Source organism: Macaca fascicularis, chromosome 10 (assembly GCF_037993035.2).
Source record: "Macaca fascicularis isolate 582-1 chromosome 10, T2T-MFA8v1.1".
NCBI lineage: Eukaryota > Metazoa > Chordata > Mammalia > Primates > Cercopithecidae > Macaca > Macaca fascicularis.
The window spans coordinates 48,159,157-48,182,308 of NC_088384.1; positions in this window are offsets into that span (position 1 = coordinate 48,159,157).

Here is a 23,152-nt window from a genome sequence, read left to right on the forward strand (position 1 = left end):
CACAGAACGCAAAGAAGTTTCTCAGAAAGCTTCTTTCTCTTTGTAATCGGAGGATATTTCCTTTGGCCCTGTAGTCTTCAATGGGATCTGAAATACCTGTTCTCAGATTCCACAGAAATAAGGCTTGCAAAGAGATCCACGAAATACAGATGTAACTCTTTGAGATGAATGACCCGAACTCTAAGCAGTTTCTCGGAAAGCTTCTTTCCAGATTTCATCTGTGGATATTTCCTTTTTCACCATAGCCCTCTAGGGGCTTCCAAATATCACTTTGCCATTTCCACAAGAACTGTCTTAGCGAAAGTCTTCTCGAGGGGAAAGCTGTAACTCTGTGAGATGATTTCACAGAACGCAAAGAATTTTCTCAGAAAGCTTCTTTCTCTTTGTAATCGCAGGATATTTCCTTTGGCCCTACAGTCTTCAATGGGATCCGAAATATCTGTTCTCAGATTCCACAGAAATAAAGCTAGCAAAGAGATCCACGAAATACAGATGTAACTCTGTGAGATGAATTAACAGAACACTAAGCAGTTTCTCAGAAAGCTTCTTTCCAGATTTCATCTGAGGATATTTCCTTTTTCACCATAGCCCTCTAGGGGCTTCCAAATATCACTTTGCCAATTCCACAAGAACTGTCTTAGCGAAAGGCTTCTTGAGGGGAAAGCTGTAACTCTGTGAGATGATTTCACAGAACACAAAGAAGTTTCTAAGAAAGCTTCTTTCTCTTTGTAATCGGAGGATATTTCCTTTGGCCCTCTAGTATTCAATGGGATCTGAAATTCCTGTTTTCAGATTCCACAGAAATAAGGCTAGCAAAGAGATCCACGAAATACAGATGTAACTCTGTGAGATGAATGAACCGAACATCAAGCAGTTTCTCAGAAAGCTTCTTTCCAGATTTCATCTGTGGATATTTCCTTTTTCACCATAGCCCTCTATGGGCTTCCAAATATCACTTTGCCAATTCCACAAGAAGTGTCTTAGCGAAAGTCTTCTTGAGGGGAAAGCTGTAACTCTGTGAGATGATTTCACAGAACACAAAGAAGTTTCTCAGAAAGCTTCTTTCTCTTTGTAATCGGAGGATATTTCCTTTGGATCTGTAGTCTTCAATGGGATCTGAAATACCTGTTCTCAGATTCCACAGAAATAAGGCTAGCAAAAAGATCCACGAAATGCAGATGTAACTCTGTGAGATGAATTAACAGAACACTAAGCAGTTTCTCAGAAAGCTTCTTTCCAGATTTCATCTGAGGATATTTCCTTTTTCACCATAGCCCTCTAAGGGCTTCCAAATATCACTTTGCCAATTCCACAAGAACTGTCTTAGCGAAAGACTTCTTGAGGGGAAAGCTGTAACTCTGTGAGATGATTTCACAGAACGCAAAGAAGTTTCTCAGAAAGCTTCTTTCTCTTTGTAATCGGAGGATATTTCCTTTGGCCCTGTAGTCTTCAATGGGATCTGAAATACCTGTTTTCAGATTCCACAGAAATAAGGCTTGCAAAGAGATCCACGAAATACAGATGTAACTCTTTGAGATGAATGACCCGAACACTAAGCAGTTTCTCGGAAAGCTTCTTTCCAGATTTCATCTGTGGATATTTCCTTTTTCACCATAGCCCTCTATGGGCTTCCAAATATCACTTTGCCATTTCCACAAGAACTGTCTTAGCGAAAGTCTTCTAGAGGGGAAAGCTGTAACTCTGTGAGATGATTTCACAGAACACAAAGAAGTTTCTCAGAAAGCTTCTTTCTCTTTGTAATCGGAGGATATTTCCTTTGGACCTATAGTCTTCAATGGGATCTGAAATACCTGTTCTCAGATTCCACAGAAATAAGGCTAGCAAAGAGATCCACGCAATACAGACGTAACTCTGTGAGATGAATTAACAGAACACTAAGCAGTTTCTCAGAAAGCTTCTTTCCAGATTTCATCTGAGGATATTTCCTTTTTCAACATAGCCCTCTAGGGGCTTCCAAATATCACTTTGCCAATTCCACAAGAACTGTCTTAGCGAAAGACTTCTTGAGGGGAAAGCTGTAACTCTGTGAGATGATTTCACAGAACGCAAAGAAGTTTCTCAGAAAGCTTCTTTCTCTTTGTAATCGGAGGATATTTCCTTTGGCCCTGTAGTCTTCAATGGGATCTGAAATACCTGTTCTCAGATTCCACAGAAATAAGGCTTGCAAAGAGATCCACGAAATACAGATGTAACACTTTGAGATGAATCACCCGAAATCTAATCAGTTTCTCGGAAAGCTTCTTTCCAGATTTCATCTGTGGATATTTCCTTTTTCACCATAGCCCTCTAGGGGCTTCCAAATATCACTTTGCCATTTCCACAAGAACTGCCTTAGCGAAAGTCTTCTTGAGGGGAAAGCTGTAACTCTGTGAGATGATTTCACAGAACACAAAGAAGTTTCTCAGAAAGCTTCTTTCTCTTTGTAATCGGAGGATATTTCCTTTGGACCTATAGTCTTCAATGGGATCTGAAATACCTGTTCTCAGATTCCACAGAAATAAGGCTAGCAAAGAGATCCACGCAATACAGACGTAACTCTGTGAGATGAATTAACAGAACACTAAGCAGTTTCTCAGAAAGCTTCTTTCCAGATTTCATCAGAGGATATTTCTTTTTTCACCATAGCACTCTATGGGATTCCAAATATCACTTTGCCAACTCCACAAGAACTGTCTTAGCGAAAGGCTTCTTGAGGGGAAAGCTGTAACTCTCTGAGATGATTTCACAGAACACAAAGAAGTTTCTCAGAAAGCTTCTTTCTCCTTGTAATCGGAGGATATTTCCTTTGGCCCTATAGTCTTCAATGGGATCTGAAATACCTGTTCTGAGATTCCACAGAAATAAGGCTAGCAAATAGATCCACGAAATACAGATGTAACTCTGTGAGATGAATTAACAGAACACCAAGCAGTTTCTCAGAAAGCTTCTTTCCAGATTTCATCTGAGGATATTTCCTTTTTCACCATAGCCCTGTGTGGGCTTCCAAATATCACTTTGCTTATTCCACAAGAACTGTCTTATCGAAAGGCTTCTTGAGGGGAAAGCTGTAACTCTGTGAGATGATTTCACGGAACGCAAAGAAGTTTCTCAGAAAGCTTCTTTCTCTTTGTAATCGGAGGATATTTCCTTTGGCCCTATAGTCTTCAATGGGATCCGAAATATCTGTTCTCAGATTCCACAGAAATAAGACTAGCAAAGAGATCCACGAAATACAGATGTAACTCTGTGAGATGAATTAACAGAATACTAAGCAGTTTCTCAGAAAGCTTCATTCCAGATTTCATCTGAGGATATTTCCTTTTTCACCATAGCCCTCTAGGGGCTTCCAAATATCACTTTGCCTATTCCACAAGAAGAGTCTTAGCGAAAGGCTTCTTGAGGGGAAAGCTGTAACTCTGTGAGATGATTTCACAGAACACAAAGAAGTTTCTAAGAAAGCTTCTTTCTCTTTGTAATCGGAGGATATTACCTTTGGCCCTGTAGTCTTCAATGGGATCTGAAATACCTGTTCTCAGATTCCACAGAAATAAGGCTTGCAAAGAGATCCACGAAATACAGATGTAACTCTTTGAGATGAATGACCCGAACTCTAAGCAGTTTCTCGGAAAGCTTCTTTCCAGATTTCATCTGTGGATATTTCCTTTTTCACCATAGCCCTCTAGGGGCTTCCAAATATCACTTTGCCATTTCCACAAAAACTGTCTTAGCGAAAGTCTTCTTGAGGGGAAAGCTGTAACTCTGTGAGATGATTTCACAGAACACAAAGAAGTTTCTAAGAAAGCTTCTATCTCTTTGTAATCGGAGGATATTTCCTTTGGCCCTCTAGTTTTCAATAGGATCTGAAATACCTGTTCTCAGATTCCAAAGAAATAAGGCTAGCAAAGAGATCCACGCAATACAGACGTAACTCTGTGAGATGAATTAACAGAACACTAAGCAGTTTCTCAGAAAGCTTCTTTCCAGATTTCATCAGAGGATATTTCCTTTTTCACCATAGCACTCTATGGGCTTCCAAATATCACTTTGCCAACTCCACAAGAACTGTCTTAACGAAAGCCTTCTTGAGGGGAAAGCTGTAACTCTGTGAGATGATTTCACACAACACAAAGAAGTTTCTCAGAAAGCTTCTTTCTCCTTGTAATCGGAGGATATTTCCTTTGGCCCTATAGTCTTCAATGGGATCTGAAATACCTGTTCTCAGATTCCACAGAAATAAGGCTAGCAAAGAGATCCACGAAATACAGATGTAACTCTGTGAGATGAATTAACAGAACACTAAGCAGTTTCTCAGAAAGCTTCTTTCCAGATTTCATCTGAGGATATTTCCTTTTTCACCATAGCCCTCTAGGGGCTTCCAAATATCACTTTGCCAATTCCACAAGAACTGTCTTAGCGAAAGGCTTCTTGAGGGGAAAGCTGTAACTCTGTGAGATGATTTCACAGAACACAAAGAAGTTTCAAAGAAAGCTTCTTTCTCTTTGTAATCGGAGGATATTTCCTTTGGCCCTCTAGTATTCAATGGGATCTGAAATACCTGTTCTCAGATTCCACAGAAATAAGGCTAGCAAAGAGATCCATGAAATACAGATGTAACTCTGTGAGATGAATGAACCGAACATCAAGCAGTTTCTCAGAAAGCTTCTTTCCAGATTTCATCTGTGGATATTTCCTTTTTCACCATAGCCCTCTATGGGCTTCCAAATATCACTTTGCCAATTCCACAAGAACTGTCTTAGCGAAAGTCTTCTTGAGGGGAAAGCTGTAACTCTGTGAGATGATTTCACAGAACACAAAGAAGTTTCTCAGAAAGCTTATTTCTCTTTGTAATCGGAGGATATTTCCTTTGGACCTATAGTCTTCAATGGGATCTGAAATACCTGTTCTCAGATTCCACAGAAATAAGGCTAGCAAAAAGATCCACGAAATACAGATGTAACACTGTGAGATGAATTAACAGAACACTAAGCAGTTTCTCAGAAAGCTTCTTTCCAGATTTCATCTGAGGATATTTCCTTTTTCACCATAGCCCTCTATGGGCTTCCAAATATCACTTTGCCAATTCCACAAGAACTGTCTTAGCGAAAGACTTCTTGAGGGGAAAGCTGTAACTCTGTGAGATGATTTCACAGAACGCAAAGAAGTTTCTCAGAAAGCTTCTTTCTCTTTGTAATCGGAGGATATTTCCTTTGGCCCTGTAGTCTTCAATGGGATCTGAAATACCTGTTCTCAGATTCCACAGAAATAAGGCTTGCAAAGAGATCCACGAAATACAGATGTAACTCTTTGAGATGAATGACCCGAACTCTAAGCAGTTTCTCGGAAAGCTTCTTTCCAGATTTCATCTGTGGATATTTTCTTTTTCACCATAGCCCTCTAGGGGCTTCCAAATATCACTTTGCCATTTCCACAAGAACTGTCTTAGCGAAAGTCTTCTCTAGGGGAAAGCTGTAACTCTGTGAGATGATTTCACAGAATGCAAAGAAGTTTCTCAGAAAGCTTCTTTCTCTTTGTAATCGGAGGATATTCCTTTGGCCCTGTAGTCTTCAATGGGATCTGAAATACCTGTTCTCAGATTCCACAGAAATAAGGCTAGCAAAGAGATCCACGCAATACAGACGTAACTCTGTGAGATGAATTAACAGAACACTAAGCAGTTTCTCAGAAAGCTTCTTTCCAGATTTCATCAGAGGATATTTCCTTTTTCACCATAGCACTCTATGGGCTTCCAAATATCACTTTGCCAATTCCACAAGAACTGTCTTAGCGAAAGGCTTCTTGAGGGGAAAGCTGTAACTCTGTGAGATGATTTCACAGAACACAAAGAAGTTTCTCAGAAAGCTTCTTTCTCCTTGTAATCGGAGGATATTTCCTTTGTCCCTATAGTCTTCAATGGGATCTGAAATACCTGTTCTCAGATTCCACAGAAATAAGGCTAGCAAAAAGATCCACGAAATACAGATGTAACTCTGTGAGATGAATTAACAGAACACTAAGCAGTTTCTCAGAAAGCTTCTTTCCAGATTTCATCTGAGGATATTTCCTTTTTCACCATAGCCCTCTATGGGCTTCCAAATATCACTTTTCCAATTCCACAAGAACTGTCTTAGCGAAAGACTTCTTGAGGGGAAAGCTGTAACTCTGTGAGATGATTTCACAGAACGCAAAGAAGTTTCTCAGAAAGCTTCTTTCTCTTTGTAATCGGAGGATATTTCCTTTGGCCCTGTAGTCTTCAATGGGATCTGAAATACCTGTTTTCAGATTCCACAGAAATAAGGCTTGCAAAGAGATCCACGAAATACAGATGTAACTCTTTGAGATGAATGACCCGAACACTAAGCAGTTTCTCGGAAAGCTTCTTTCCAGATTTCATCTGTGGATATTTCCTTTTTCACCATAGCCCTCTATGGGCTTCCAAATATCACTTTGCCATTTCCACAAGAACTGTCTTAGCGAAAGTCTTCTAGAGGGGAAAGCTGTAACTCTGTGAGATGATTTCACAGAACACAAAGAAGTTTCTCAGAAAGCTTCTTTCTCTTTGTAATCGGAGGATATTTCCTTTGGCCCTATAGTATTCAATTGGATCTGAAATACCTGTTCTCAGATTCCACAGAAATAAGGCTAGCAAAGAGATCCACGAAATACAGATGTAACTCTGTGAGATGAATTAACAGAACACTAAGCAGTTTCTCAGAAAGCTTCTTTCCAGATTTCATCTGAGGATATTTCCTTTTTCACCATAGCCCTCTATGGGCTTCCAAATATCACTTTGTCAATTCCACAAGAACTGTCTTAGCGAAAGACTTCTTGAGGGGAAAGCTGTAACTCTGTGAGATGATTTCACAGAACGCCAAGAAGTTTCTCAGAAAGCTTCTTTCTCTTTGTAATCGGAGGATATTTCCTTTGGCCCTGTAGTCTTCAATGGGATCTGAAATACCTGTTCTCAGATTCCACAGAAATAAGGCTTGCAAAGAGATCCACGAAATACAGATATAACACTTTGAGATGAATCACCCGAACTCTAAGCAGTTTCTCGGAAAGCTTCTTTCCAGATTTCATCTGTGGATATTTCCTTTTTCACCATAGCCCTCTAGGGGCTTCCAAATATCACTTTGCCATTTCCACAAGAACTGTCTTAGCAAAAGTCTTCTTGAGGGGAAAGCTGTAACTCTGTGAGATGATTTCACAGAACACATGAAGTTTCTCAGAAAGCTTCTTTCTCTTTGTAATCGGAGGATATTTCCTTTGGACCTATAGTCTTCAATGGGATCTGAAATACCTGTTCTCAGATTCCACAGAAATAAGGCTAGCAAAGAGATCCACGCAATACAGACGTAACTCTGTGAGATGAATTAACAGAACACTAAGCAGTTTCTCAGAAAGCTTCTTTCCAGATTTCATCAGAGGATATTTCTCTTTTCACCATAGCACTCTATGGGCTTCCAAATATCACTTTGCCAACTCCACAAGAACTGTCTTAGCGAAAGGCTTCTTGAAGGGAAAGCTGTAACTCTGTGAGATGATTTCACAGAACACAAAGAAGTTTCTCAGAAAGCTTCTTTCTCCTTGTAATCGGAGGATATTTCCTTTGGCCCTATAGTCTTCAAAGGGATCTGAAATACCTGTTCTGAGATTCCACAGAAATAAGGCTAGCAAATAGATCCACGAAATACAGATGTAATTCTGTGAGAGGAATTAACAGAACACCAAGCAGTTTCTCAGAAAGCTTCTTTCCAGATTTCATCTGAGGATATTTCCTTTTTCACCATTGCCCTGTATGGGCTTCCAAATATCACTTTGCTTATTCCACAAGAACTGTCTTATCGAAAGGCTTCTTGAGGGGAAAGCTGTAACTCTGTGAGATGATTTCACAGAACGCAAAGAAGTTTCTCAGAAAGCTTCTTTCTCTTTGTAATCGGAATATATTTCCTTTGGCCCTATAGTCTTCAATGGGATCCGAAATATCTGTTCTCAGATTCCACAGAAATAAGGCTAGCAAAGAGATCCACGAAATACAGATGTAACTCTGTGAGATGAATTAACAGAATATTAAGCAGTTTCTCAGAAAGCTTCATTCCAGATTTCATCTGAGGATATTTCCTTTTTCACCATAGCCCTCTAGGGGCTTCCAAATATCACTTTGCCAATTCCACAAGAAGTGTCTTAGCGAAAGGCTTCTTGAGGGGAAAGATGTAACTCTGTGAGATGATTTCACAGAACACAAAGAAGTTTCTAAGAAAGCTTCTTTCTCTTTGTAATCGGAGGATATTACCTTTGGCCCTGTAGTCTTCAATGGGATCTGAAATACCTGTTCTCAGATTCCACAGAAATAAGGCTTCAAAGAGATCCACGAAATACAGATGTAACTCTTTGAGATGAATGACCCGAACTCTAAGCAGTTTCTCGGAAAGCTTCTTTCCAGATTTCATCTGTGGATATTTCCTTTTTCACCATAGCCCTCTAGGGGCTTCCAAATATCACTTTGCCATTTCCACAAGAACTGTCTTAGCGAAAGTATTCTTGAGGGGAAAGCTGTAACTCTGTGAGATGATTTCACAGAAAGCAAAGAAGTTTCTCAGAAAGCTTCTTTCTCTTTGTAATCGGAGGATATTTCCTTTGGCCCTGTAGTCTTCAATGGGATCTGAAATACCTGTTCTCAGATTCCACAGAAATAAGGCTAGCAAAGAGATCCACGAAATACAGATGTAACTCTGTGAGATGAATTAACAGAACACTAAGCAGTTTCTCAGAAAGCTTCTTTCCAGATTTCATCTGAGGATATTTCCTTTTTCACAATAGCCCTGTATGGGCTTCCAAATATCACTTTGCTTATTCCACAAGAACTGTCTTAGCGAAAGGCTTCTTGAGGGGAAAGCTGTAACTCTGTGAGATGATTTCACAGAACACAAAGAAGTTTCTCAGAAAGCTTCTTTCTCTTTGTAATCGCAGGATATTTCCTTTGGCCCTATAGTCTTCAATGGGATCCGAAATATCTGTTCTCCGATTCCACAGAAATAAGGCTAGCAAAGATATCCACGAAATACAGATGTAACTCTGTGAGATGAATTAACCGAACATCAAGCAGTTTCTCAGAAAGCTTCTTTCCAGATTTCATCTGTGGATATTTCCTTTTTCACCGTAGCCCTCTATGGGCTTCCAAATATCACTTTGCCAATTCCACAAGAACTATCTTAGCGAAAGTCTTCTTGAGGGGAAAGCTGTAACTCTGTGAGATGATTTCACAGAACACAAAGAAGTTTCTCAGAAAGCTTATTTCTCTTTGTAATCGGAGGATATTTCCTTTGGACCTATAGTCTTCAATGGGATCTGAAATACCTGTTCTCAGATTCCACAGAAATAAGGCTAGCAAAAAGATCCACGAAATACAGATGTAACACTGTGAGATGAATTAACAGAACACTAAGCAGTTTCTCAGAATGCTTCTTTCCAGATTTCATCTGAGGATATTTCCTTTTTCACCATAGCCCTCTATGGGCTTCCAAATATCTCTTTGCCAATTCCACAAGAACTGTCTTAGCGAAAGACTTCTTGAGGGGAAAGCTGTAACTCTGTGAGATGATTTCACAGAACGCAAAGAAGTTTCTCAGAAAGCTTCTTTCTCTTTGTAATCGGAGGATATTTCCTTTGGCCCTGTAGTCTTCAATGGGATCTGAAATACCTGTTCTCAGATTCCACAGAAATAAGGCTTGCAAAGAGATCCACGAAATACAGATGTAACTCTTTGAGATGAATGACCCGAACTCTAAGCAGTTTCTCGGAAAGCTTCTTTCCAGATTTCATCTGTGGATATTTCCTTTTTCACCATAGCCCTCTAGGGGCTTCCAAATATCACTTTGCCATTTCCACAAGAACTGTCTTAGCGAAAGTCTTCTTGAGGGGAAAGCTGTAACTCTGTGAGATGATTTCACAGAATGCAAAGAAGTTTCTCAGAAAGCTTCTTTCTCTTTGTAATCGGAGGATATTCCTTTGGCCCTGTCGTCTTCAATGGGATCTGAAATACCTGTTCTCAGATTCCACAGAAATAAGGCTAGCAAAGAGATGCACGCAATACAGACGTAACTCTGTGAGATGAATTAACAGAACACTAAGGAGTTTCTCAGAAAGCTTCTTTCCAGATTTCATCAGAGGATATTTCTTTTTTCACCATAGCACTCTATGGGCTTCCAAATATCACTTTGCCAACTCCACAAGAACTGTCTTAGCGAAAGGCTTCTTGAGGGGAAAGCTGTAACTCTGTGAGATGATTTCACAGAACACAAAGAAGTTTCTCAGAAAGCTTCTTTCTCCTTGTAATCGGAGGATATTTCCTTTGGCCCTATAGTCTTCAATGGGATCTGAAATACCTGTTCTCAGATTCCACAGAAATAAGGCTAGCAAAAAGATCCACGAAATACAGATGTAACTCTGTGAGATGAATTAACAGAACACTAAGCAGTTTCTCAGAAATCTTCTTTCCAGATTTCATCTGAGGATATTTCCTTTTTCACCATAGCCCTCTATGGGCTTCCAAATATCACTTTTCCAATTCCACAAGAACTGTCTTAGCGAAAGACTTCTTGAGGGGAAAGCTGTAACTCTGTGAGATGATTTCACAGAACGCAAAGAAGTTTCTCAGAAAGCTTCTTTCTCTTTGTAATCGGAGGATATTTCCTGTGGCCCTGTAGTCTTCAATGGGATCTGAAATACCTGTTTTCAGATTCCACAGAAATAAGGCTTGCAAAGAGATCCACGAAATACAGATGTAACTCTTTGAGATGAATGATCCGAACACTAAGCAGTTTCTCGGAAAGCTTCTTTCCAGATTTCATCTGTGGATATTTCCTTTTTCACCATAGCCCTCTATGGGCTTCCAAATATCACTTTGCCATTTCCACAAGAACTGTCTTAGCGAAAGTCTTCTAGAGGGGAAAGCTGTAACTCTGTGAGATGATTTCACAGAACACAAAGAAGTTTCTCAGAAAGCTTCTTTCTCTTTGTAATCGGAGGATATTTCCTTTGGCCCTATAGTATTCAATGGGATCTGAAATACCTGTTCTCAGATTCCACAGAAATAAGGCTAGCAAAGAGATCCACGAAATACAGATGTAACTCTGTGAGATGAATTAACAGAACACTAAGCAGTTTCTCAGAAAGCTTCTTTCCAGATTTCATCTGAGGATATTTCCTTTTTCACCATAGCCCTCTATGGGCTTCCAAATATCACTTTGCCAATTCCACAAGAACTGTCTTAGCGAAAGACTTCTTGAGGGGAAAGCTGTAACTCTGTGAGATGATTTCACAGAACGCAAAGAAGTTTCTCAGAAAGCTTCTTTCTCTTTGTAATCGGAGGATATTTCCTTTGGCCCTGTAGTCTTCAATGGGATCTGAAATACCTGTTCTCAGATTCCACAGAAATAAGGCTTGCAAAGAGATCCACGAAATACAGATATAACACTTTGAGATGAATCACCCGAACTCTAAGCAGTTTCTCGGAAAGCTTCTTTCCAGATTTCTTCTGTGGATATTTCCTTTTTCACCATAGCCCTCTAGGGGCTTCCAAATATCACTTTGCCATTTCCACAAGAACTGTCTTAGCAAAACTCTTCTTGAGGGGAAAGCTGTAACTCTGTGAGATGATTTCACGGAACACATGAAGTTTCTCAGAAAGCTTCTTTCTCTTTGTAATCGGAGGATATTTCCTTTGGACCTATAGTCTTCAATGGGATCTGAAATACCTGTTCTCAGATTCCACAGAAATAAGGCTAGCAAAGAGATCCACGCAATACAGACGTAACTCTGTGAGATGAATTAACAGAACACTAAGCAGTTTCTCAGAAAGCTTCTTTCCAGATTTCATCAGAGGATATTTCTTTTTTCACCATAGCACTCTATGGGCTTCCAAATATCACTTTGCCAACTCCACAAGAACTGTCTTAGCGAAAGGCGTCTTGAAGGGAAAGCTGTAACTCTGTGAGATGATTTCACAGAACACAAAGAAGTTTCTCAGAAAGCTTCTTTCTCCTTGTAATCGGAGGATATTTCCTTTGGCCCTATAGTCTTCAATGGGATCTGAAATACCTGTTCTGAGATTCCACAGAAATAAGGCTAGCAAATAGATCCACGAAATACAGATGTAACTCTGTGAGATGAATTAACAGAACACCAAGCAGTTTCTCAGAAAGCTTCTTTCCAGATTTCATCTGAGGATATTTCCTTTTTCACCATTGCCCTGTATGGGCTTCCAAATATCACTTTGCTTATTCCACAAGAACTGTCTTATCGAAAGGCTTCTTGAGGGGAAAGCTGTAACTCTGTGAGATGATTTCACAGAACGCAAAGAAGTTTCTCAGAAAGCTTCTTTCTCTTTGTAATCGGAGGATATTCCTTTGGCCCTGTAGTCTTCAATGGGATCTGAAATACCTGTTCTCAGATTCCACAGAAATAAGGCTAGCAAAGAGATCCACGCAATACAGACGTAACTCTGTGAGATGAATTAACAGAACACTAAGCAGTTTCTCAGAAAGCTTCTTTCCAGATTTCATCAGAGGATATTTCCTTTTTCACAATAGCACTCTATGGGCTTCCAAATATCACTTTGCCAATTCCACAAGAACTGTCTTAGTGAAAGGCTTCTTGAGGGGAAAGCTGTAACTCTGTGAGATGATTTCACAGAACACAAAGAAGTTTCTCAGAAAGCTTCTTTCTCCTTGTAATCGGAGGATATTTCCTTTGGCCCTATAGTCTTCAATGGGATCTGAAATACCTGTTCTCAGATTCCACAGAAATAAGGCTCGCAAAAAGATCCACGAAATACAGATGTAACTCTGTGAGATGAATTAACAGAACACTAAGCAGTTTCTCAGAAATCTTCTTTCCAGATTTCATCTGAGGATATTTCCTTTTTCACCATAGCCCTCTATGGGCTTCCAAATATCACTTTTCCAATTCCACAAGAACTGTCTTAGCGAAAGACTTCTTGAGGGGAAAGCTGTAACTCTGTGAGATGATTTCACAGAACGCAAAGAAGTTTCTCAGAAAGCTTCTTTCTCTTTGTAATCGGAGGATATTTCCTTTGGCCCTGTAGTCTTCAATGGGATCTGAAATACCTGTTTTCAGAGTCCACAGAAATAAGGCTTGCAAAGAGATCCACGAAATACAGATGTAACTCTTTGAGATGAATGACCCGAACACTAAGCAGTTTCTCGGAAAGCTTCTTTCCAGATTTCATCTGTGGATATTTCCTTTTTCACCATAGCCCTCTATGGGCTTCCAAATATCACTTTGCCATTTCCACAAGAACTGTCTTAGCGAAAGTCTTCTAGAGGGGAAAGCTGTAACTCTGTGAGATGATTTCACAGAACACAAAGAAGTTTCTCAGAAAGCTTCTTTCTCTTTGTAATCGGAGGATATTTCCTTTGGCCCTATAGTATTCAATGGGATCTGAAATACCTGTTCTCAGATTCCACAGAAATAAGGCTAGCAAAGAGATCCACGAAATACAGATGTAACTCTGTGAGATGAATTAACAGAACACTAAGCAGTTTCTCAGAAAGCTTCTTTCCAGATTTCATCTGAGGATATTTTCTTTTTCACCATAGCCCTCTATGGGCTTCCAAATATCACTTTGCCAATTCCACAAGAACTGTCTTAGCGAAAGACTTCTTGAGGGGAAAGCTGTAACTCTGTGAGATGATTTCACAGAACGCAAAGAAGTTTCTCAGAAAGCTTCTTTCTCTTTGTAATCGGAGGATATTTCCTTTGGCCCTGTAGTCTTCAATGGGATCTGAAATACCTGTTCTCAGATTCCACAGAAATAAGGCTTGCAAAGAGATCCACGAAATACAGATATAACACTTTGAGATGAATCACCCGAACTCTAAGCAGTTTCTCGGAAAGCTTCTTTCCAGATTTCTTCTGTGGATATTTCCTTTTTCACCATAGCCCTCTAGGGGCTTCCAAATATCACTTTGCCATTTCCACAAGAACTGTCTTAGCAAAACTCTTCTTGAGGGGAAAGCTGTAACTCTGTGAGATGATTTCACAGAACACATGAAGTTTCTCAGAAAGCTTCTTTCTCTTTGTAATCGGAGGATATTTCCTTTGGACCTATAGTCTTCAATGGGATCTGAAATACCTGTTCTCAGATTCCACAGAAATAAGGCTAGCAAAGAGATCCACGCAATACAGACGTAACTCTGTGAGATGAATTAACAGAACACTAAGCAGTTTCTCAGAAAGCTTCTTTCCAGATTTCATCAGAGGATATTTCTTTTTTCACCATAGCACTCTATGGGCTTCCAAATATCACTTTGCCAACTCCACAAGAACTGTCTTAGCGAAAGGCTTCTTGAAGGGAAAGCTGTAACTCTGTGAGATGATTTCACAGAACACAAAGAAGTTTCTCAGAAAGCTTCTTTCTCCTTGTAATCGGAGGATATTTGCTTTGGCCCTATAGTCTTCAATGGGATCTGAAATACCTGTTCTGAGATTCCACAGAAATAAGGCTAGCAAATAGATCCACGAAATACAGATGTAACTCTGTGAGATGAATTAACAGAACACCAAGCAGTTTCTCAGAAAGCTTCTTTCCAGATTTCATCTGAGGATATTTCCTTTTTCACCATTGCCCTGTATGGGCTTCCAAATATCACTTTGCTTATTCCACAAGAACTGTCTTATCGAAAGGCTTCTTGAGGGGAAAGCTGTAACTCTGTGAGATGATTTCACAGAACGCAAAGAAGTTTCTCAGAAAGCTTCTTTCTCTTTGTAATCGGAATATATTTCCTTTGGCCCTATAGTCTTCAATGGGATCCGAAATATCTGTTCTCAGATTCCACAGAAATAAGGCTAGCAAAGACATCCACGAAATACAGATGTAACTCTGTGAGATGAATTAACAGAATAGTAAGCAGTTTCTCAGAAAGCTTCATTCCAGATTTCATCTGAGGATATTTCCTTTTTCACCATAGCCCTCTAGGGGCTTCCAAATATCACTTTGCCAATTCCACAAGAAGTGTCTTAGCGAAAGGCTTCTTGAGGGGAAAGATGTAACTCTGTGAGATGATTTCACAGAACACAAAGAAGTTTCTAAGAAAGCTTCTTTCTCTTTGTAATCGGAGGATATTACCTTTGGCCCTGTGGTCTTCAATGGGATCTGAAATACCTGTTCTCAGATTCCACAGAAATAAGGCTAGCAAAGAGATCCACGCAATACAGATGTAACTCTGTGAGATGAATTAACAGAACACTAAGCAGTTTCTCGGAAAGCTTCTTTCCAGATTTCATCTGAGGATATTTCCTTTTTCACCATAGCCCTCTATGGGCTTCCAAATATCACTTTGCCAATTCCACAAGAACTGTCTTAGCGAAAGGCTTCTTGAGGGGAAACCTGTAACTCTGTGAGATGATTTCACAGAACGCAAAGAAGTTTCTCAGAAAGCTTCTTTCTCTTTGTAATCGCAGGATATTTCCTTTGGCCCTATAGCCTTCAATGGGATCCGAAATATCTGTTCTCAGATTCCACAGAAATAAGGCTAGCAAAGAGATCCACGAAATACAGATGTAACCCTGTGAGATGAATTAACAGAACACTAAGCAGTTTCTCAGAAAGCTTCTTTCCAGATTTCATCTGAGGATATTTCCTTTTTCACCATAGCCCTCTAGGGGCTTCCAAATATCACTTTGCCAATTCCACAAGAACTGTCTTAGCGAAAGGCTTCTTGAGGGGAAAGCTGTAACTCTGTGAGATGATTTCACAGAACACAAAGAAGTTTCTAAGAAAGCTTCTTTCTCTTTGTAATCGGAGGATATTTCCTTTGGCCCTCTAGTATTCAATGGGATCTGAAGTACCTGTTCTCAGATTCCACAGGAATAAGGCTAGCAAAGAGATCCACGAAATACAGATGTAACTCTGTGAGATGAATGAACCGAACATCAAGCAGTTTCTCAGAAAGCTTCTTTCCAGATTTCATCTGTGGATATTTCCTTTTTCACCATAGCCCTCTATGGGCTTCCAAATATCACTTTGCCAATTCCACAAGAACTGTCTTAGCGAAAGTCTTCTTGAGGGGAAAGCTGTAACTCTGTGAGATGATTTCACAGAACACAAAGAAGTTTCTCAGAAAGCTTCTTTCTCTTTGTAATCGGAGGATATTTCCTTTGGCCCTGTAGTCTTCAATGGGATCTGAAATACCTGTTCTCAGATTCCACAGAAATAAGGCTTGCTAAGAGATCCACGAAATACAGATGTAACTCTTTGGGATTAATGACCCGAACACTAAGCAGTTTCTCGGAAAGCTTCTTTCCAGATTTCATCTGTGGATATTTCCTTTTTCACCATAGCCCTCTAGGGGCTTCCAAATATCACTTTGCCATTTCCACAAGAACTGCCTTAGCGAAAGTCTTCTTGAGGGGAAAGCTGTAACTCTGTGAGATGATATCACAGAACACAAAGAAGTTTCTCAGAAAGCTTCTTTCTCTTTGTAATCGGAGGATATTTCCTTTGTACCTATAGTCTTCAAAGGGATCTGAAATACCTGTTCTCAGATTCCACAGAAATAAGGCTAGCAAAGAGACCCATGCAATACAGACGTAACTCTGTGAGATGAATTAACAGAACACTAAGCAGTTTCTCAGAAAGCTTCTTTCCAGATTTCATCAGAGGATATTTCCTTTTTCACCATAGCACTCTATGGGCTTCCAAATATTACTTTGACAACTCCACAAGAACTGTCTTAGCGAAAGGCTTCTTGAGGGGAAAGCTGTAACTCTGTGAGATGATTTCACAGAACACAAAGAAGTTTCTCAGAAAGCTTCTTTCTCCTTGTAATCGGAGGATATTTCCTTTGGCCCTATAGTCTTCAATGGGATCTGAAATACCTGTTCTCAGATTCCACAGAAATAAGGATAGCAAAGAGATCCACGAAATACAGATGTAACTCTGTGAGATGAATTAACAGAATACTAAGCAGTTTCTCAGAAAGCTTCTTTCCAGATTTCATCTGAGGATATTTCCTTTTTCACCATAGCCCTGTATGGGCTTCCAAATATCACCTTGCTTATTCCACAAGAACTGTCTTAGCGAAAGGCTTCTTGAGGGGAAAGCTGTAACTCTGTGAGATGATTTCACAGAACGCAAAGAAGTTTCTCAGAAAGCTTCTTTCTCTTTGTAATCGCAGGATATTTCCTTTGGCCCTATAGTCTTCAATGGGATCCGAAATATCTGTTCTCAGATTCCACAGATATAAGGCTAGCAAAGAGATCCACGAAATACAGATGTAACTCTGTGAGATGAATTAACAGAACACTAAGCAGTTTCTCAGAAAGCTTCTTTCCAGATTTCACCTGAGGATATTTCCTTTTTCACCATAGCCCTCTAGGGGCTTCCAAATATCACTTTGCCAATTACACAAGAACTGTCATAGCGAAAGGCTTCTTGAGGGGAAAGCTGTAACTCTGTGAGATGATTTCACAGAACACAAAGAAGTTTCTAAGAAAGCTTCTTTCTCTTTGTAATCGGAGGATATTTCCTTTGGCCTTCTAGTATTCAAAGGGATCTGAAATACCTGTTCTCAGATTCCACAGAAATAAGGCTAGCAAAGAGATCCACGAAATACAGATGTAACTCTGTGAGTTGAATGAACCGAACATCAAGCAGTTTCTCAGAAAGCTTCTTTCCAGATTTCATCTGAGGATATTTCCTTTTTCACCTTAGCCCTCTATGGGCTTCCAAATATCACTTTGCCAATTCCACAAGAACTGTCTTAGCGAAAGACTTCTTGAGGGAAAAGCTGTAACTCTGTGAGATGATTTCACAGAACGCAAAGAAGTTTCTCAGAAAGTTTCTTTCTCTTTGTAATCGGAGGATATTTCCTTTGGCCCTGTAGTCTTCAATGGGATCTGAAATACCTGTTCTCAGATTCCACAGAAATAAGGCTTGCAAAGAGATCCACGAAATACAGATGTAACACTTTGAGATGAATCACCCGAACTCTAAGCAGTTTCTTGGAAAGCTTCTTTCCAGATTTCATGTGTGGATATTTCCTTTTTCACCATAGCCCTCTAGGGGCTTCCATTTATCACTTTGCCATTTCCACAAGAACTGTCTTAGCGAAAGTCTTCTTGAGGGGAAAGCTGTAACTCTGTGAGATGATTTCACAGAACTCAAAGAAGTTTCTCAGAAAGCTTCTTTCTCTTTGTAATCGGAGGATATTTCCTTTGGACCTATAGTCTTCAATGGGATCTGAAATACCTGTTCTGAGATTCCACAGAAATAAGGCTAGCAAAGAGATCCACGCAATACAGACGTAACTCTGTGAGATGAATTAACAGAACACTAAGCAGTTTCTCAGAAAGCTTCTTTCCAGATTTCATCTGAGGGTATTTCCTTTTTCACCATAGCCCTCTAGGGGCTTCCAAATATCACTTTGACAATTCCACAAGAACTGTCTTAGCGAAAGGCTTCTTGAGGGGAAAGCTGTAACTCTGTGAGATGATTTCACAGAACACAAAGAAGTTTCTAAGAAAGCTTCTTTCTCTTTGTAATCGGAGGATATTTCCTTTGGCCCTCTAGTATTCAATGGGATCTGAAATTCCTGTTTTCAGATTCCACAGAAATAAGGCTAGCAAAGAGATCCACGAAATACAGATGTAACTCTGTGAGATGAATGAACCGAACATCAAGCAGTTTCTCAGAAAGCTTCTTTCCAGATTTCATCTGTGGATATTTCCTTTTTCACCATAGCCCTCTATGGGCTTCCAAATATCACTTTGCCAATTCCACAAGAACTGTCTTAGCGAAAGTCTTCTTGATTGGGAAGCTGTAACTCTGTGAGATGATTTCACAGAACACAAAGAAGTTTCTCAGAAAGCTTCTTTCTCTTTGTAATCGGAGGATATTTTCTTTGGCCCTATAGTATTCAATGGGATCTGAAATACCTGTTCTCAGATTCCACAGAAATAAGACTAGCAAAAAGATCCACGAAATACAGATGTAACTCTGTGAGATGAATTAACAGAACACTAAGCAGTTTCTCAGAAAGCTTCTTTCCAGATTTCATCTGAGGATATTTCCTTTTTCACCATAGCCCTCTATGTGCTTCCAAATATCACTTTGCCAATTCCACAAGAACTGTCTTAGCGAAAGACTTCTTGAGGGGAAATCTGTAACTCTGTGAGATGATTTCACAGAACGCAAAGAAGTTTCTCAGAAAGCTTCTTTCTCTTTGTAATCGGAGGATATTTCCTTTGGCCCTGTAGTCTTCAATGGGATCTGAAATACCTGTTTTCAGATTCCACAGAAATAAGGCTTGCAAAGAGATCCACGAAATACAGATGTAACTCTTTGAGATGAATGACCCGAACACTAAGCAGTTTCTCGGAAAGCTTCTTTCCAGATTTCATGTGTGGATATTTCCTTTTTCACCATAGCCCTCTAGGGGCTTCCAAATATCACTTTGCCATTTCCACAAGAACTGTCTTAGCGAAAGTCTTCTAGAGGGGAAAGCTGTAACTCTGTGAGATGATTTCACAGAACACAAAGAAGTTTCTCAGAAAGCTTCTTTCTCTTTGTAATCGGAGCATATTTCCTTTGGACGTATAGTCTTCAATGGGATCTGAAATACCTGTTCTCAGATTCCACAGAAATAAGGCTTGCAAAGAGATCCACGAAATACAGATGTAACACTTTGAGATGAATCACCCGAACTCTAAGCAGTTTCTCGGAAAGCTTCTTTCCAGATTTCATCTGTGGATATTTCCTTTTTCACCATAGCCCTCTAGGGGCTTCCAAATATCACTTTGCCATTTCCACAAGAACTGTCTTAGCGAAAGTCTTCTTGAGGGGAAAGCTGTAACTCTGTGACATGATTTCACAGAACACAAAGAAGTTTCTCAGAAAGCTTCTTTCTCTTTGTAATCGGAGGATATTTCCTTTGGACCTATAGTCTTCAATGGGATCTGAAATACCTGTTCTCAGATTCCACAGAAATAAGGCTAGCAAAGAGATCCACGCAATACAGACGTAACTCTGTGAGATGAATTAACAGAACACCAAGCAGTTTCTCAGAAAGCTTCTTTCCAGATTTCATCTGAGGATATTTCCTTTTTCACCATAGCCCTGTGTGGGCTTCCAAATATCACTTTGCTTATTCCACAAGAACTGTCTTATCGAAAGGCTTCTTGAGGGGAAAGCTGTAACTCTGTGAGATGATTTCACGGAACGCAAAGAAGTTTCTCAGAAAGCTTCTTTCTCTTTGTAATCGGAGGATATTTCCTTTGGCCCTATAGTCTTCAATGGGATCCGAAATATCTGTTCTCAGATTCCACAGAAATAAGGCTAGCAAAGAGATCCACGAAATACAGATGTAACTCTGTGAGATGAATCAACAGAACGCTAAGCAGTTTCTCAGAAAGCTTCCTTCCAGATTTCATCTGAGGATATTTCCTTTTTCACCATAGCCCTGTATGGGCTTCCAAATATCACTTTGCTTATTCCACAAGAACTGTCTTAGCGAAAGGCTTCTTGAGGGGAAAGCTGTAACTCTGTGAGATGATTTCACAGAACGCAAAGAATTTTCTCAGAAAGCTTCTTTCTCTTTGTAATCGCAGGATATTTCCTTTGGCCCTTTAGTCAACAAAGGGATGTGAAATATCTGTTCTCAGATTCCACAGAAATAAGGCTAGCAAAGAGATCCACGAAATACAGATGTAACTCTGTGAGATGAATTAACAGAACACTAAGCAGTTTCTCAGAAAGCTTCTTTCCGCATTTTTCTGAGGATATTTCCTTTTTCACCATAGCCCTCTATGGCCTTCCAAATATCACCTTGCCATTTCCACAAGAACTGTCTTAGCGAAAGGCTTCTTGAGAGGAAAGCTGAAACTCTGTGAGATGATTTCACAGAACAGAAAGAAGTCTCCTAGAAAGCTTCTTCTCTTTGTTATCGGAGGATAATTCCTTTGGACCTATAGTCTTCTAAGGGATCCGAATTATGTGTTCTCAGATTCCACAGAAATAAGGCTAGCAAAGAGATCCAGGAAATACAGATGTAACTCTGTGAGATGAATTAAGAGAACACTAAGCAGTTTCTCAGAAAGCTTCTTTCCAGATTTCATCTGAGGATATTTCCTTTTTCACCATAGCCCTCTATGGGCTTCCAAATATCACTTTGCCAATACCACAAGAACTGTCTTAGCGAAAGGCTTCTTGAGGGGTAAGCTGTAACTCTGTGAGATGATTTCAGAGTACACAAAGAAATTTCTCAGAAAGCTTCTTTCTCTTTGTTATCGGAGGATATTTCCTTTGGCCCTATAGTCTTCAAAGGGATCCGAGATATCTGTTCTCAGATTCCACAGAAATAAGGCTAGCAAAGAGATCCATGAAATACAGATGTAATTCTGTGAGATGAATTAACAGAACACTAAGCAGTTTCTCAGAAAGCTTCTTTCCAGATTTCATCGGAGGATATTTCCTTTTTCACCATAGCCCTCTAAGGGCTTCCAAATATCACTTTGCCAATTCCACAAGAACTGTCTTAGCGAAAGGCTTCTTGAGGGGAAAGCTGTAACTCTGTGAGATGATTTCAAAGAACACAAAGAAGTTTCTCAGAAAGCTTCTTTCTCTTTGTAATCGGAGGATATTTCCATTTTCCCTATAGTCTTCAAAGGGATCTGAAATACCTGTTCGCAGATTCCACAGAAATAAGGCTAGCAAAGACATTCACGCAATACAGACCTAATTCTGTGAGATGAATTAACAGAACCCTAAGCAGTTTCTCAGAAAGCTTCTTTCCAGATTTCATCTGAGGATATTTCCTTTTTCACCATAGCCCTCTATGGGCTTCCAAATATCACTTTGCCAATACCACAAGAACTGTCTTAGCGAAAGTCTTCTTGAGGGGAAAGCTATAACTCTGTGAGATGATTTCACAGAACACAAAGAAGTTTCTCAGAAAGCTTCTTTCTCTTTGTAATCGGAGGATATTTCCTTTGGACCTATAGACTTCAATGGGATCTGAAATACTTGTTCTCAGATTCCACAGAAATAAGGCTAGCAAAGAGATCCACGAAATACAGATGTAACTCTGTGAGATGAATTAAGAGAACACTAAGCAGTTTCTCAGAAAGCTTCTTTGCAGATTTCATCTGAGGATATTTCCTTTTTCACCATAGCCCTCTATGGGCTTCCAAATATCACTTTGCCAATTCCACAAGAACTGTCTTAGCGAAAGGCTTCTTGAGGGGAAAGCTGTAACTCTGTGAGATGATTTCACAGAACACAAAGAAGTTTCTAAGAAAGCTTCGTTCTCTTTGTTATCGGAGGATATTTCCTTTGGCCCTATAGTCTTCAAAGGGATCCGAAATATCTGTTCTCAGATTCCACAGAAATAAGGCTAGCAAAGAGATCCAGGAAATACAGATGTAACTCTGTGAGATGAATTAACAGAACACTAAGCAGTTTCTCAGAAAGCTTCTTTCCAGATTTCATCTGAGGATATTTCCTTTTTCACCGTAGCCCTCTATGGGCTTCCAAATATCACTTTGCCAATTCCACAAGAACTGTCTTAGCGAAAGGCTTCTTGAGGGGAAAGCTGTAACTCTGTGAGATGACTTCACAGAACGCAAAGCAGTTTCTCAGAAAGCTTCTTTCTCTTTGTTATCGGAGGATATTTCCTTTGGACCTATAGTCTTCAATGGGATCAGAAATATCTGTTCTCAGATTCCACAGAAATAAGGCTAGCAAAGAGATCCAGGAAATACAGATGTAACTCTGTGAGATGAATTAACAGAACATAAAGCAGTTTCTCAGAAAGCTTCTTTCCAGATTTCATCTGAGGATATTTCCTTTTTCACCATAGCCCTCTATGGGCTTCCAAATATCACTTTGCCAATTACACAAGTACTGTCTTAGCGAAAGGCTTCTTGAGGGGTAAGCTGTAACTCTGTGAGATGATTTCACAGAACACAAAGAAGTTTCTCAGAAAGCTTCTTTCTCTTTGTAATCGGAGGATATTTCCTTTGGCCCTGTAGTCTTCAATGGGATCTGAAATACCTTTTCTCAGATTCCACAGAAATAAGGCTTGGAAAGAGATCCACGAAATACAGATGTAACTCTTTGAGATGAATTAACAGAACA